The sequence below is a fragment of the Rhinatrema bivittatum genome, chromosome 6 (genome assembly GCF_901001135.1).
Source record: "Rhinatrema bivittatum chromosome 6, aRhiBiv1.1, whole genome shotgun sequence".
In the NCBI taxonomy this organism is placed as follows: Eukaryota; Metazoa; Chordata; class Amphibia; order Gymnophiona; family Rhinatrematidae; genus Rhinatrema; species Rhinatrema bivittatum.
In genome coordinates this window covers 361,166,387-361,182,919 of record NC_042620.1, presented here as the reverse complement: position 1 = coordinate 361,182,919, position 16,533 = coordinate 361,166,387, and the positions used below count along the sequence as shown (strand labels likewise).

The 16,533-nt window shown below is 43.0% G+C and overlaps 1 protein-coding gene across 1 annotated transcript in view; it reads left to right on the top strand.

The window, feature by feature from the left end:
• Nucleotides 1–16,533, top strand: part of LOC115094624 (teneurin-1-like) — a 331,368-nt gene that overhangs the window by 7,229 nt on the left and 307,606 nt on the right. The window lies entirely within an intron of this gene.

The following is a 16,533-nucleotide window of genomic DNA, read 5'->3' as shown; positions in this document are numbered from 1 at the left end:
GTTACCTTCTCTATCTTTGCATTTGCTCCTTTCAGTTTTTTCCTATTTTCCTCATTTTAGCATACTTACTGAACGTTAAATGCTATAGCAGTAGATTTCTTTTTTGCACTCCATCCAGTTATTAAGTCAAATTTGATAATGTTGTGATCACTATTATCAAGTGGCTCCAACAATGTTACCTCTTGCACCAAATCCTCTGTTCTACTAAGTACTAGTTCTAAAATAGTTTTCCCTCTTGTTAGTTCTTGTACCAGCTGCTGTATGAAGCAGTCATTTATTTCATCTAGGAACTTTACCTCTCTAGCATGTCCTGATGTGACATTCACCCAGTCAATACTGGGGTAATTGAAATCATCCATTACTACTGTGCTGCTGATTTTGTTAGCTTCTGTAATTTCTTTTAGCATTTCATTGTCTGTTAGTTCATTCTGGCCAGATGGACAGTAATACACCACCATTACTATTTTATTACCTTTTTCACCTGGAATTTCTACCCATAAAGATTCATCATTGTATTTTGTTTGCTGCAGAACTTTTATCCTGTATGACTCAGTGCTCTCTTTAAAATATAGTGCCACCCCTCCACCAATTTGATCCATCCTACCATTTTGATATAATTTGTACCCTGGTATCACAGTGTTCCATTGGTTATCCTCCTTCTACCAGGTTTCTGAGATGCCAATTATACTTTTCCTACCTATTTTAAAAATATATGCGTATATATTTTACATGCGGAAATCAGAAATGACTTAGATTTAACCCGATTTACATGTGCATGATCATGATCAATCTGTGTACCTGTTGTATGTGGAAATAAGTCGTAGACTGCAAGGCCCACACCTCCGTATAACAGTACCACAGGCCATGTTTGGTCTATGGCTTCTCCATCTCTGAGGAATCTTTGTGCTTTTCCTAAGTCTTCTTGAATTCTGATATCATTTTTGCCCCCCCCCCCCCAGCTCCAAGAGGCTTTTCTATACCTCTATCAGCTTTCCTATGAATACATTATTGCCTTATATTGCCAATAAATCTTGCCTCTCAGCCTCTCATCATGAGCTCTTTCTGTGGAAATTCTTTTCCTCCAAACTAGTGTCTTTCATATAGGTATTCACATGTCTGTCTGTATCACTCATCACCTCTCCTTCCTCTCTTCCAGACTATACCTATTTAGGTCTTTTAAGTCTAACTGTACAGGATTATGGCTATGAAACTGCATCATTTTAGCAGCACTCTTCTGGCTTGTCTCTACTCTTTCTGTATCCCATTGTGGATGAGGCCGTCAAAACTGTTCTCATCAACACTCCAGATCCACAGCAGCTTCCGATCAGCACCATCACAAAGAAAAGGGAAAGGAATCAACCTAGCAGTCCTAAAATAACATTAAGTGGCAGGTGATCAGAGACCTGCCATGAAGGGGAGGCAAGGTGTGAACAAAGATAAGAAAACAGACTCAACATAATAATCATGAACAAAGCCGTAGTTATAAAGGAGGAGATCAGACACAGAGGAGGCATCAGATAGATAATGGAACTGGAGGCATCAGAGGGGAGTACTGAATCAAAGAAAAATATTAAGAAAGCGAAAAGCAAATGAGGAAGATAATATATACTGTGTTTTCATTTTATCACCCAGTTATTTTTTAGCCTGCAGTGAATTGTAAGATATTTTTAATAAGGTGTTCTGTTACATTATAGACCACTGAGAATGAAGCGGAGTTTCAAAAAAAAAAAAATGGTACACAGCTATATGGAACTGTTTTCAGGACAATATTAATTTACTTGTTAACTCTGCAGACCTGATTCTCACAAGCGTTTTGCCATAGATACAGATTAGGCCCTGAGGGACCTAGTTCCAAAATGATTTCTCCCTTCCTGTGATATTTCATTCCTTATATCTCCTTCCTCCCTGTGCCTGGAATTCCCTCCCTTCCAACATGTGTGGCCCCAATTATCAACCAGCTTAAAAAAATGATGACTGAAATATAATTTACATGCCAGATTGTTCCAGCTCTTTGATGTGGCTTCTGTGCCTGTTGTTTATATTTATGATAGCTATATCATAATAATTTTGCCTGTATAACTTGTCTGTGTTTTCAGTGAAATAGCTATAGGCACTGCAGCTAGTCTAGAAGGATTACCAACTATCGATAAATTTACTGATGATTAAAAAAAAAAAAAAAAGAATAAAAAATGACATATCTTGAAAAATAATTTTACGTCCATACCTGGAGTTCTATATCACAGAATCAGAATTTTTCTTCTGCATTAATACTTCAGAGCTGGAGATTCAACTTAATAACCTAAATGTCAAATCTTAAACTCCAAGCGATATCCTTAAATGTCAAGAGTTTAAAAAAAACAGTAAAAAAAAAAAAAAAAAGGTCTTACCATATGAATAAAAACAAGCCAAATGTTTTGTTTTGGTTTACTTGTATGTTTTGGGAGAGGGGGGATTTTTCAGTTTGTTTAATGTTTTTTTTTCAGCTCAGTTCATTTGCTGAACCAAACAGACCATTAAATGGGAAAATAATCCCCTCAAAGCACAAAACAAAACAAAAAAACAAACAAACCATCAAATTGATTTTAAAAACGGCCTCTCTTGGCCCTCAGGCACAGGGTCCAGGCCTGCCTAGCTGGGCTTTCTTAGGCCCCTCCAACCCCCACAATCCAGCCTGGGGCCCTGCCTACGTGGATGGGTAACCACAGGCCCCTCCACCTCCCATTCAAATCTGCCAGAGCCAGGAAGTTCCCACCCGGCCCCTGCTTATCCCCTTCCCACGATCCTAGTTGTTACGCTCATCGGTTGCAGATGGCTGCGACCACTAATGCTCATCTCTTTTTTTGCTGCATGACACCGCTGGGGAAAGTGGTGGCCTCCACTAGCTACCGCCGACCTGCATGGTGTCCCTGGGATGGCGTGTGCGCTGCCGACCGCCATCTTGCCTTCGGGATCACTTAGGCGTGCACGCATGGGCCAGTCTTAAGCACGTCATGGCGGGAACCTCGGAGGCGTCCCCTCCGGATGACGTCTTCACTCCATGATATTTAAGCTGGCTGGCCCTGCCTATTGATGACTTGGCAACGAGTTCCCTCATTGCTGAATCCGCTTCGCTTACTTTGGACTTTCCGTTCCAGCTCCTGCACATTTGGCGTGAGACGCTCTGGGTACCCGCTCCTCAGGGGCCCTTCCTCGTCTCTGGCTATCTGCTCCTTGGAGGGCCTTCTTGCCTTAGACTGCTGCCTATCCCCGTTCCCCGGGCTTTCTGCTGGAACATTCGTCACTGTGAGTACCTTCACTCTACAGACCACTACTGTACCATCTCTAGTGTGGAATCCTCTCCGGTGTACCCCACTGCACAGACTCTGTGACTTTCTCCTGCACTCCCCACCTGTTGGGCAGTGCCTCTCTCTCTCTCACTCTAATAAAGTCTCTGTTCCACAGCTGTGTCTGACATCCGCTGAGACCTTGCCTCCTGACGGTGAGTCTCACAGGGCTTTTCCCTGTGGGTGGTACCATCTTTCACTTCGGCCCAGGGCCCACATACCTACAAATCCTAACACTAGTAAGATCCTTAAGGGCAGGAGCAAAGCCCCCTCAATCCTGCTCTGCATACCAGGACTTTAAAAATGGTGCCATATACCTAGAGGATGGCACTGGAGTAAAGTCACTTTGTTACCAGCTTCCAGTGTGGCCAGCTTCATTTTGGTGTACAACTATAAGTTTGTATGGCCATAAAGAAAAATGGTACCAGTTGTACCAGAGGCAAGAGCTGAAGTGATGTCACTTTTACATTGTCCTCCAGGCAACGGGTATTACATTATATGGGCTAGAAGTGGGGTTCACAGGGGTCTGGGGATGCCCTAGCTGGACCTTAACTATGGTGAAGAGGAAAGGCTGGGTGCAAGTTTATTCTCCTGCCTTGCCTGCCTCTTCACAACAAATAATCCAGCAGTTGCTGATGGGGAACAAAGAGCAGAATGACTTGGGAGAGATCTTCATTACAGACGATACCAGAGGGATGGCATCAGGCCTGCTAGAGGCGGAGATAATGTTAAGCCTTGAAAGTCACTTACGGTGTTTCTGGACTCCAGAGGCTGCACTGAGTTCATCAGAGCTGCAGACTGGCTATAGGCAAATCTTGCTGCCGTGACCCTATTTAATAGGAGAAGTATCCCATGATGGCTGCGGCGGATTCTGGGCAGGGAGTCAGACCAATTTCTTGCAAGCTGTGAGAGGCGGTTCTGGCTTCTGCAAGAGATGGAGAATTGAGTGCCAGAGATCCTGTGATCCCGAGGAAGCTTCCCGATGACAAATGGAAATATGCCCTGGAAAGGCATGCAACATCGGTTTGGATGATGAGTGACAGGCAATAGTGACTCTGGAGAAAACTGTGAATAAAAGGCTTGATTAATTTTCCTCTTTATTGGAATCTGTGAAGGGGCAGTTATCAGCTGTTAATGCTATTGACATGAGCCATGATGAGAAGATTAAGGTATTGGATTCTCAGGACAAAGTATCTCAAGAATTTAGAGCCTCTTCCATAAAAGATAGTGCCATGATACATGGAAGACTGGAAATTTTTGAGAACAGGTGGAGGGTTCTCAATCTTCAAATTCTTAATTTTCCTAGATCTCCACTAATTGGACCCAAAGAACTTTTTAAGAAATACATGAAAGAAGTTCTATGCATTTCAGAGGATTCATTGCCCTCCCTAACTAGGGTTTACTACCTACTTTTATGGAAAAGGAAGATAGAGTTTTGGTCATTTCTTCGCTTTCATCCATAAGTTTGAATCTAAACAGTTTTCTGGAGCAGTCAACTGAAGATGTGAAAGAGAGAAGGAGGAGAGAGAGAGAGAGCACCTCTGTAGAGTCTCACCAAAAAGTTAACTATTTAGACCACTGTAAGAGGGGGCACTAGTACTCGGGGTGAGGTTTGTGGGGGTGAGTTGGGTTTTGGGGGGCAGTTTAACATTCACTGTCATACATACGAACAGCACAGTTACTACCATCAGTGAAGATTTAATATGATTTGGAGTGATGAAAGGTGAAAGAAGAGTAGATTTGTACCATGTTCTTTCTACCTTGCTTGATGCACTCTCTACCTAGCTGCAGTCAAGCTAGGTAGAGGAAAATTGGTTCAAATCTTCTCTTCTTTCACGTTTTATCACTCCAAATCACTTTAAATCTTCACTGATGGTAACTGTGCACATATGAATGTGCATGTAAAACTGCTCCCCAAACCCCAACTCACCCCACAAACCTCACCCTGAGTTCCAAATGGTCCCTCTTACAGTGGTATAGAGAGTTCAAAAATCATTGGGCCTCCACAGAGGCTCTCTCTCTCTCTTTCTTTCTCTTTCTCTCCCCACATACTAAAATAGGATTTGCAATAAATTCTGTTTCGGCAGTAACGCACAGCTATTGCAGGCATAATGCTCAGGAAAAAGATGTAGTTATTTCTGGCATTAAATCCCATGAAAGCGTGCTTTACATTAAACAAACCTCATTTCCATTTACTCCTCCCACTTGAATACATTTTTCAAATTTGCATACACATTTTGTGATGCGATTTGATGAATGAACCCCTATGTTTGGTTTAGTGTGGGTGGGATGGTTTTTCTTAAGGTACCCTGCTAAATGTTTAATTAAGCTATCAAACAGTAAGTATACCTTTTTTGAACCTAGTCATTTGAAGGCTTTTTTAGATGGTAGGATCTTCAATAACCTCTTCTCCAGAGCCTGTTTGATTATTTTTGCAGACTGAATTTGTTTTCTCTCTCTTCGGTGTTTTTTTCATTATTAATATGTATTCATTTTGATTTGTGTCCTTTGTAGTTTTCTTATTTGATCCTATCTTATTGGGGATTTGATAGAGGGTTTTATGATATTGAATTTTTCTCTTAGAAAGTTGTTTTATCTTTATGTTGTATGTAATACCTTATTTTTTGTCAAGCTGTTTTTTCTTATTACTTGTATATTTGAAATCTAAAAATAAAAGTGTTTAAAAATAATTATGGCAGGGCAGAAGGGTACTTGATAGGCATGGGAGATGCTTTTTTTAATCCAGCATAATTTATAATGCATTTACAGGAATATAATAGGAAAAATAACACACTAAGAACTCTAGACTCCTGGCATATAGCTAAAAATAATATTCTTCTCTCCTGAGTGGTTTTCGAAATATCTGGAAATATTTTGTCCCAAAAACAGTACTTGTGCTCTTCAGAAGAAAAGATAAATAATCATGTTATAATATTGATGAAAATAAACGATACCAATGGATCTCTCAAACAAAGCTGACACTTCTACACTCTCCAATGAAATTGGAGAGACAACATATTCTTCCCTCTAGTTTCCTCCACTTCCTGTCCCAGGAAGAAAGAATAATTTGTTGACAGATAGAAAGGGCTCATGAGTGATACCAAAACTTCCTTTAGATATTTATGAAAGGTAAACTCTCACAAACATATCCGGAAACCTAGGAAAATTCAAGAAGTGGAGGTTGAGATGTCCCACATAGTTCTCCATTTGCTCCATTTTCCTGTATATCAACCTTACCCCAAATCAAAGCTGCACCCACATACTTTAACCCTTGAACCTTTTCTATAACTTCAAATTTTTCTCTATATTCCATAGACTGAGCTTCCTGAACTTGTGCAACTCAGTCACAGTTTTAATGGATAAATTCATATCAGAGGCATACGAAGATACAGATGAATCTCTTTTCACAAGAGCTGACCAGATGACATGCAATATGACCACAGCCAGTTTAACAATGGGAGGTAATGGTGCACTCACCAACCTGAGGCCAGTCACCAGGGAAGAGTCCTGAACACTCCTTCTGGAACCCAGATCATGTTCCTTTGGCAGCTCTTCACCATCATGGCTTGACTCCGTTCCCAAGCTGGCATGAACCTATCTCTTCCACTCCCATGGTACTAGGAGGACTTAAGGTCAACATAATCAGTAGATGCCACATCCTGCTTAAAGCCCAGGGATGCCTTGAGCTGTGCCAGAAACACTTGGTCACGAGGACTGAGTGAAACATCCTCTCCCTGCAGCTCTTCCGCTTCTCTGGAAGATGCCATGTAGCCAAAGCCCCCTCCCCCTGCATCCCCAGGTGCATAGCAAGTGAAGCCACCTGAGTGAAGCTGTCCCTGGGTAATGTCAGTGGCTCAGAGGGGTAAGCATGCAACCTTTCCTTCATTTAAGGAATCATAATGATAAAAAGAAAACTACTGGCCATTTCTAAATATACCTCTGTGGAACAGGTGTAATCAGGGATCTCTCTTGATGCGTGAAGAAAAAGATAAATGTGGTAAGAGAGTTTGGGGGTATAGAAGGAAGACCAATGAGGGTTTTTTTCCCCTCCAATGGAAGCTCAACATTTTTTGTTTTGTTTTTGCTTTCATTTTTTGTCTTCATTTCTTTAATTTTTGTTTTAAATAAAGAGAAATTAAATAAAAAGCAAACAAAACAAAATGTCAGTGGACAATTTTTGAAATATTTCCTTAAGACTAAAAAGAATTGAAAGAGGATGTAAATCTTAAAGACCTAATTGAGGACAGATTGTTGATCATGTTGGGGGTAATTTTAAAAAGAATTTATATGCAAAAACTCCAATTTATCAGGACAATGCAATATCAGCGAGCGGAAAACAGGCACTCATGATTGAGTGTCTGCTCTGCTAACGCACACCAATGCACCTCTCTGGGATGCTTGATGTTATATTTAAATAGGCTGCCATGATAAAAATGAAGCACTAGGGGAAATTGTGCACCCCTAGCAGCTCCTTGGCAGCAGGCACCCAAGAAAGGTGGCTGTCAGCAGGGTAGGAAAACAGATGCTCAATTTTAGGAGCGTCCTTTTTCCTAACCTGTGCACAGCCATGGGTTACAAAAAAGGACACTCATTAATTGAGCATCCCTTTCCCTAAGCTGACTGCCGGCACACTTTTTTTTTCCTAGGAATCTCCTTTTTTGGTTCCTCCAACAGTATCGCCAGGGTATTAAGTCAGAGGAACTACAGAAAAGCAGTATTTTCTGCTTTTCTGTAAACCTTTTGGGCTCCTCAAGAAATAATGCTCACTCTGGAGCAGGCATTAATTTTTTAGGGTAAAAATGTGCGCATCGGGCGCACTTTTTTTTTGCATTGGGTAAAATAGGTAATAGCCTCATCAACATGAATTTACATATGATGAGTGCTATTAGCTGGATGCGCATTGGATGCGCTAACCCCTGTTTTGCATCGGGGGTTATAGATGGGCATCCAAAACGTGCGTCCAATCATATGCTGAGCCGTGCATTGTGGCCAGCATATGGTATTGCAATGGCCTGTATGTGTGTAAAACAGCTTTTGAAAATTATTAAAGTGTTTCAAGGGGCAAACTATAAAGTACATTTTAGAAGGGTTTTCCTGCATAAAAATAGCATATACAGTGTGTGCATACATAGCATGTATTACATAAAAACATAATGTAGCTCTTTGTCCGGGGTTTTACTGCTTTCCCTAGGGCCATAAAAAGATTTCTTATTTGAGGCTATCTTCACAGGCATATCTTGTGGTGCGTCCCGGCCGCTCTGGTGCAGCGACCGGGCCTGCTCACCTCGGGCTCCCCTCCACGAGCTCCTTTCCGTCCTCCCCAGCAGCAGCAGCCAGCTCTCGGCGTCCTCAGCGCCTGCCCCGAATGCCTCCGTCACCACAGACCTCTCTATGGAGCTCCCACAGGGGCTCCGCGTCCTTTGCCCCGCCCCTAGGCGCGCATGCGGCCGGCGCCTCCTCTTTTAAAGGGCCCAGGACGGGAACCTCGGGCCGGACGCCTCCTGATGACATCACGTAAGCATCCTATATAAGTCAAGGGCCTTCCCTCAGTTCCTCGCCTTGGCAAATGGGTCGTCACACTTGTGTGAAGCTAGTTTACTGTCCTGTGTTCCTTGTTCCTGTGTTTGTTCCAGTGTTCCTGCATTCCTTGTTCCAGTGCTTATTCCAATGTTCCTGCGTTCCTTGTTCCATAGAAACATAACATAGAAACATAGAAATGATGGCAGAAGAAGACCAAACAGCCCTTCCAGTCTGCCCAGCAAGCTTTCACACTCATTTTTTCTCATACTTATCTATTACTCTTGGCCCTTATCAGTAACTTCTTGGTTCTAGTTACCTTCCACCCCCGCCATTGAAATGTGAACAAAATGTGAACAAATGTGAATAAAATGTGAACAAAACGTACATCAGTTGTGTTATTCAAATATAAAAGAGTTACCACGTCCCAATTGTTTAAGAAACATTTTCAACTATAATTTGTTATATGCAAAAATTTCTAATTGTTATCATACTAGAATAAATTTTAAAATTGATCTAAATCGAATTGAAAACTGGAGATTTAGAAATGTTTATCATCTCAAAATTTTTGGTTATAAAAGAATTTATTTCACACAGAGCTATTCCTCCCATGTCGTGGCATACACAACCAATGCAGTAGTAGTAGGAACAATGGAAAAATGAGGGACACCAACACACAACTGAGTTCAACTCCAAACTTTGGTCCAAAAATTTTTTTTCATCCATGACACCCCCTCTCACACAAAAATTAATTATATTCAAGGTTCACATTTAAAATCAATATTTTGGAACATAAAAGAAAAAATAAATACTAAAACCAATTAAATTTCAGTCATTTAAACTTTACTATGATAGACCATTAAAATGATTCAATTTTCACACACTTGAATCTCATTGGTGAAAGGACAATATAAATACAGAGCGCATACGCCGGCGTTCTTGTTCCAGACAATTTGCAGTAGCTAGTGCCCGCTGAAGGAAAACTATGGATGCAAAGATTTTGCGTTGAAGGTAATAAGATTATGTTTTTAAATATTCAATGCTGTAAATATATAATCTAATTCTCTACATTATAATTTTGCAGTGTTGAGCCTTGTCACAGCCTATGTGGCAAAACGTTAGCTGACGTCCTTTTTCCTCCTTTTGGATGACATCTTTTAGATTCACAATTATTTAAATTGATTCAAATGCCCATGTGAAGTTTTTTGTTATTCTGAATGGTTTGTTGTTTCTTCACATTTGTCTATACTTTTTGGCAGTTCTCTTCACAGACTGCTCTGAAATCCCAGAAATACACAACAGTGGAGCACAGAGAGGAAGGCACATATATCTCCAGTATGGATGTTTGAATTATGTGTTGTTGTGAATGAGCTGTTTAGTGGACCCTTGGGCCGACCTGTGAGAGACTGGGGAGAGGTGTACTATAGTCTCTAGTGAGTGACAGGTCGGGAGGCGGATACCAGGCAGGAGCTGGACGTGAGCTTCACCCTGGAAGCCAGTACTCCCCTGGGAGCCCGTAGGAGCCCGGCCGCTGGGACTTAGGTGCTTCACGCTGGAAGCCGGTACTCCCCCGGGAGGAGCGCGTAGGAGCCCGGCCGCTGGGACTTAGGAGATCACGGAAGCTGGAGCTGGAGCGGGCAGGCAGGGAACAGAAGTCAGGCAGGAACTGAAGCAGGCTGGGACTGAAGCAAGAAGGAACTGAAGCAGGACTGGCTACTGGAACCAGACAGGAGCTGAAGCAGGACTGGCTACTGGAACCAGACAGGACTGGCTACTGGAACCAGACAGGAGCTGATGCAGGACTGGCTACTGGAACCAGACAGGAGCTGAAGCAGGACTGGCTACTGGAACCAAGCTGGAACTGAAGCAGAACAGGTTACTGCAAGCAAGCCAGACAGAAGCAAGACTTGGGCACGGAGTGAAACAAGTCTCAGGCAGGAACGGAGTTGCTAACACAATAGCACACTCCGGGGCACGGTGCAACAGAGAACCGCAAGGAACCCCGTTGCAGGGTAAAGTCCCGGGCTCCGCGGCAGCCTTACATAGGCCGCAGTGTCTGACGTCGTGGATAGGGCGGAGCTTTCAGTGGCAGGAAACGGTCTTCATAAGTGCGGCTTGCGTGCGCGCGTGCACCTAGGGAGAAGGCGTCCAGGCAGAGCTTCTCGGCGGCGTCCCCCCCCCCCCCCCCCCGTGTGGATACCGCGAAAAATGCCTCAGACCCTCGGAGACAGGCCAGGACCAAGGAGGTAAGAGCCTAGTCGTGACTGCCGTGACTGGGACCGCAACATGTGTGACTGTGTTAATGTGATATTTGTTTAAAAATAAGGTAAATTCCAAGTAAGGTTCAGGATAGGCAGTTTAATTGTTAATATTAAATTAATCTGGCAGTGAATTTTCATCAGCTATTGATAGCATTATAAGAGTTGACTGGAAATTTGGCAAATATAATATGGATAAAGCAAGTGATTTTCCAACCACTATACATACATTTAGCTGTATATGCCATGTTTATGGCTTGCTTTTAAGAAAGATATAATAATAAGTAGTCTTGGCTTTCTCTAACAAGGAGAGGGCTACAGCTCTCATAATATAGGAGGATACACATATTATGTAAAAAAAAGTATGTTCTCCAATTGAACTGATCTAGAAGAACCAGAGTCTGACTCAGGAGAAGGTCTAGTTTACTGTAGTGGTGTGCTGCAGTGACAGTGGATATATGAAACTGTAAGCTTGATTGTAGCAAAGTTGATAACAGAACCCACTGAGAAAGTTAAAAGAAAAGAAATGGGTGACAAACAGCAGAGTCACGGCTAAAGTGAGAGGAACCATTTTGTTATTTATCTTAAGTGGAAACTGACACTGTGGGTCATCCCTGTGCACCAGGTTGAGAATATAGGCAGAGTACACAGAAGTACAGATAATAGTGCTTTAGTACTTGTAACATACCCAATATGAAAATGCTTGGTGGCATCTTCTCAGATTACATATACAAATATACAGCCACTGGTTGTGACTACCTATTGATGAGCACCTGAACCTTTACTCAGTGCACTGTGGGAATAGTGTGAGAGGTGAATGAAAGAAAGTGTGAAAATAATCCTCACCATACATGAGCGAGCATCTGAATTTAATTCCTCTGTGCTAGCTAGAATAAGGATATTTAATTAGCTAGCCCAGTTCCTGTTAGTTTCCACGAGTAAACACTGCGGGGTAGATTTTAAAAGAAGCGCGATCAGCCTACTTTTGCTTGCGCATCAGACTCAAGCAAAAGTACGCTGGATTTTAGTAGATACGCGCGGAGCCGCGCGTATCCACTAAAATCCTGGATCGGCGCGCGCAAGGCTATCGATTTTGTATAGCCTGCGCGCGCCGAGCCGCGCTGCCTCCCCCCGTTCCCTCCAAGGCCGCTCCGAAATCGGAGCGGCCTCGGAGGGAACTTTCCTTTGCCCTCCCCTCACCTTACCCTCCCTTCCCCTACCTAACCCACCCACCCGGCCCTGTCTACACCCCCCCCCTTACCTTTGTCGGGGGATTTACGCCTCCCGGAGGGAGACGTAAATCCCCGCGCACCAGCGGGCCTGCTGTGCACCGGGCCGCGACCTGGGGGCGGGTACGGAGGGCGCGGCCACGCCCCCGGGCCGTAGCCACGCCCCCGTACCCGCCCCCAAAACGCTGCCGACACGCCCCCGGAACGCCGCGACGACCGGGCCCGCCCCCCGACACGCCCCCCTCCGAGAACCCCAGGACTTACGCGAGTCCCGGGGCTCTGTGCGCGCCGGGAGGCCTATGTAAAATAGGCTTCCCGGCGCGCAGGGCCCTGCTCGCGTAAATCCGCCCGGTTTTGGGCGGATTTACGCGAGCAGGGCTCTGAAAATCCGCCCCTGTGGGAGCACTCCTACTACACTTGGGAAGATAAATGCAGTTAGTGTAGTGGAGGGACATGCTATTTTGTTATTTAAAGAGTATAGATAGGTTTCTGACTGCTGCAGAGACAACGGTACCCAATACAGCATCAGGATCTCAGTCGGGGAGCAACATCTGGGACCCGCTGGCACTCAAGCCACGCCCACGAGCAGTGTTGCATTAAGCCACGCCCCCTATCAGCTGCAGAGGGTACGAAGATTCATCCTAAAGAAACTCAGCTAAGTGTATACTTGCCACAAAGTCTAGCTAGAGTGAAACTTTTCCAGCACCAGAAAGAAAGAGAGTAGAGAAACACTGTAGCAGCTGTCCTAAGTAATTGTGCCAGAGACACGCAGTACAAAAGCCTCAAAATTCACAGGGATTGGAGAGTTCACTGGAAAGAGACAAAGAAAAAAGGGTTAAATAGTCATACAGAGTCCAACAGCATAGAAAAGAAATAACACAAAACACTTGTTATCTACTTAACTGCAATTAGAATGTTGAGTTTGTCCTGCTGCACCTGAAAGACAGAATTGGGACACAAAGATTCACTTTCTTCATAGTAGCAGTAATTACTAAATTCTTGATATAGAAAGTATAGCAGTGAATATTCAAACCATAGTTATCTGATTATTTTATGGGTCTCTTCATTTAAAATACTTGTTAACTAGGAATTGAAAGAAAACCAAGTTGTGTTAACTGTGGAAAACTTACAGTACATTTATAATATTTTCATTACTTGTTTCTCACTGTTTAAACTTGTGATAATAAATCTGAATCATAGCTCAGAATTTGTAAAATTTGTATCTGTGTACATTCAAGGTTTTTTTTTCTATTTGGGTTCTGCCTTCTCTCTTCCCCTGGGAGACTCGCTGGGTGGGTTCCGGACCCCTATTCCTAATATTGGGAGGCCCAGTAAGAAGGAGAATTCTTTTTCTATCCTTTCTCCCCTCTGAGCAATTACAATTTGTGACTCCTCTGATACCACCTGAAATGCCATTGCTGTTCCAACGCTGCCTCTGCCACCGCAGCGGGAGGGTCACTATGAATACACCCCTAAGGGGTGGGGACTTCGAAAAAGAAATAATGTATACAGTTTAAAATTTTCTCCCCCCTTAGAAACTCCTTATCCACCCCCTTCTATTCAATAAATCCATTAAATAAATGTATCACCTAGTAATTTCATTGTGTGTCCCCTGGTTTTTGTACTCTTTGAAAGAGTAAGCAACTGATTAAGTTTTACTTGTCCCACTCCACTCATTAGTTTATAGACCTCTATCATATCTCCCCTCAGGCATCTCTTCTCCAGGCAGAAGAGTCCTAACCTCTTTAGTCTTTCCTCATAGAAAATTGTTCTAATCCCTTTATCATTTTGGTTGCCCTTCTCTGTATCTTTTCTAATTCTGCTATATCTTTTTTGATCGGTGGTGACCAGAACTGCACACAACACTAAAGATGAGGTCCCACCATGGATCAATACAGAGGCAATACAGAGGCCTTATAATACTTTCTGCTGTATTCTCCAGGCCTTTCTTAATAATTCCTAACATTGTATTTGTTTCCTTGGCTGCTGCAGCACACTGAGCAGAAGATTTTAACATATTATCAACTATGGTGCCTAGATCCTTTTCCTGAATGGTGACTCCTAATGTGGAACCTTGCATTTTGTAGCTATAATTTGTGCTACTCTTCCTTAACTGGTCGATTTTCAAAGGCTTGCATGTGCCAAAACTGGGAGATATGAGCATCACTCAGGCCCGCACACAGAGTGTGGATTTTAAAAGGCCTGGGCCAAGTGCATATCCCCCGGAACGCAGATAAAATAAGTTTACTGTAAAAGGGGCAGGGTGTGGGTGTGGTCTGGTCAGGGCTTGGGTGAGGCATGAGCAGGACATTGGCAGGCTGGGACTGCACCATGAAGTCAGTGTATAAGTAGTTACACACACAAGCATGCGCCAGGACCCCCTACTATGTAACTTTAATTCTGCTATGGACGTAAGTCGTGTAACAAAAAAACCGAGGCTAGTCAGTGGGGCTATAAGGCTCGGGGCTAATAGGGTAAAAGGGAGGCAAGTTAGCTAGGAGGTTTAGGAAGTCCTCTCCTTTACTGGGGCGAACTGGGAGCAAACAGGAAAAAAGGCCTATTGCATGGCCACATGCACCTACTAAAATTCCCCCCACTTATGCTCTCAAGACGACATTCATGCACACATGTAAGCGTCAATATAAAATTGTGCGCACATGTACATGCAGAAAGCAGATTTTATAACGCGCGCATGTATGTGTGCATGCTACGAAATCAGGGCATCAATGTGCACACACCAGTAAGCATGCGCACATGTGTGCATGCGCACATGTGTGCATGCGCAAGGGTTTTCTTTGCATCACTTTGCACTCGTCCACATTAAATTTCATTTGCCATTTGCATGCCCAGTGTCCCGGTTTTGCAAGGTCCTCTTGCAATTTCTCATAATACTCTTGTGATTTAGCAGCTTTGGATAATTTTGGGTTATCACCTTACTCATTCTTCCCATTCCCAGGTTGTTTATAAATATATTAAGAAGCAATGGTCCCAGATCAAATCCCTGGAGCACTCCATTATTCACCTTTTTCCATTGAGAAAATTGACCATTTAGCCCTACTCTCTGTTTTCTTTTAACCAGTTCACAGTCCAAAATCAAACACTGCACCCTATCCCATGACTTTTAAATTTCCTAAGAAGTCTCTCATGAGGGACTTTGCTTTCTGGAAATCCATTTATACTGTATCAACTGGCTCACCTTTATCCATGTAAAAAAATGTAGCAGATTGGAATGGCAAGACTTCCCTTGGCTAAATCCATGTTGGCTTTGGCTCATTAAATTGTACCAATCTATATGTTCAGCAATTTTGTTCTTTATGATAATTTCTGCCATTTTGCTTGACACAAACTTCAGACTCATTGGTCTGTAGTTTCATGGATCAATGCTTGATCCCTTTTTAAAAATTGTCATTACATTGGCAACTCTCCAGACTTCAAGTATCATAGACAATTTTAATGATAGCTTTCAAATTACTAATAGCAGGTCCACAGTTTTATTTTTCAGTTCTTTTAGCATTCTGGGATATATATACCATCTGGTCCAGGTGATTTGCTACTCTTTAGTTTGTCAATTTGCCCTATTACATCTTCTAGGTTCACTGAGATTTGTTTCAGTTCTGCTGAATCATCACCTTTGAATACAATTTCTGGCATGGGTATATCTCTTACATCTTCCTCAGTGAAGACTGAAGCAAAAAAATTAATTTAGTCTTTCTGCTATGGTTTTATCATCCCTAAGTACCTCTTTTCCCCCTTGATCATCTAATACTCTAACTGACTCCTTTGCCAGCTTTTTACTATGAATGGACCTGAAAAGGTTTTTATGAGTTTTTACTTCCATGAAAAGCTTCTTTTCAAATTCTCTCATCGGTGCTTTGCATCTAACTTGTCAGAGCTTATGCTGTTTCCTATTTTCTTCATTCATATCCCTTTTCCATTTCTTGCAAGTTGTTCTTATATGCGTACATTTTTAAAGCCCAGCCGTGTACATATACTGGGAGATATGTTCGTGGCCATGTATCTCCCAGTATGCATGGAAGTGCCGGGGTCTGTAAAAGGGGCAGGCCAGGGGCAGGGACTGGGCTGGGTGGGGGTTGGCTGGGACAATGGACATTAGGCCCTGTCGCAGGGAAGCATGTGCTGCCAGCCAGGCGGCGAACAGAAAAATTTGGGATAATTGGGGGGGAGTTAGGGGTCAGGAAGGTGAGG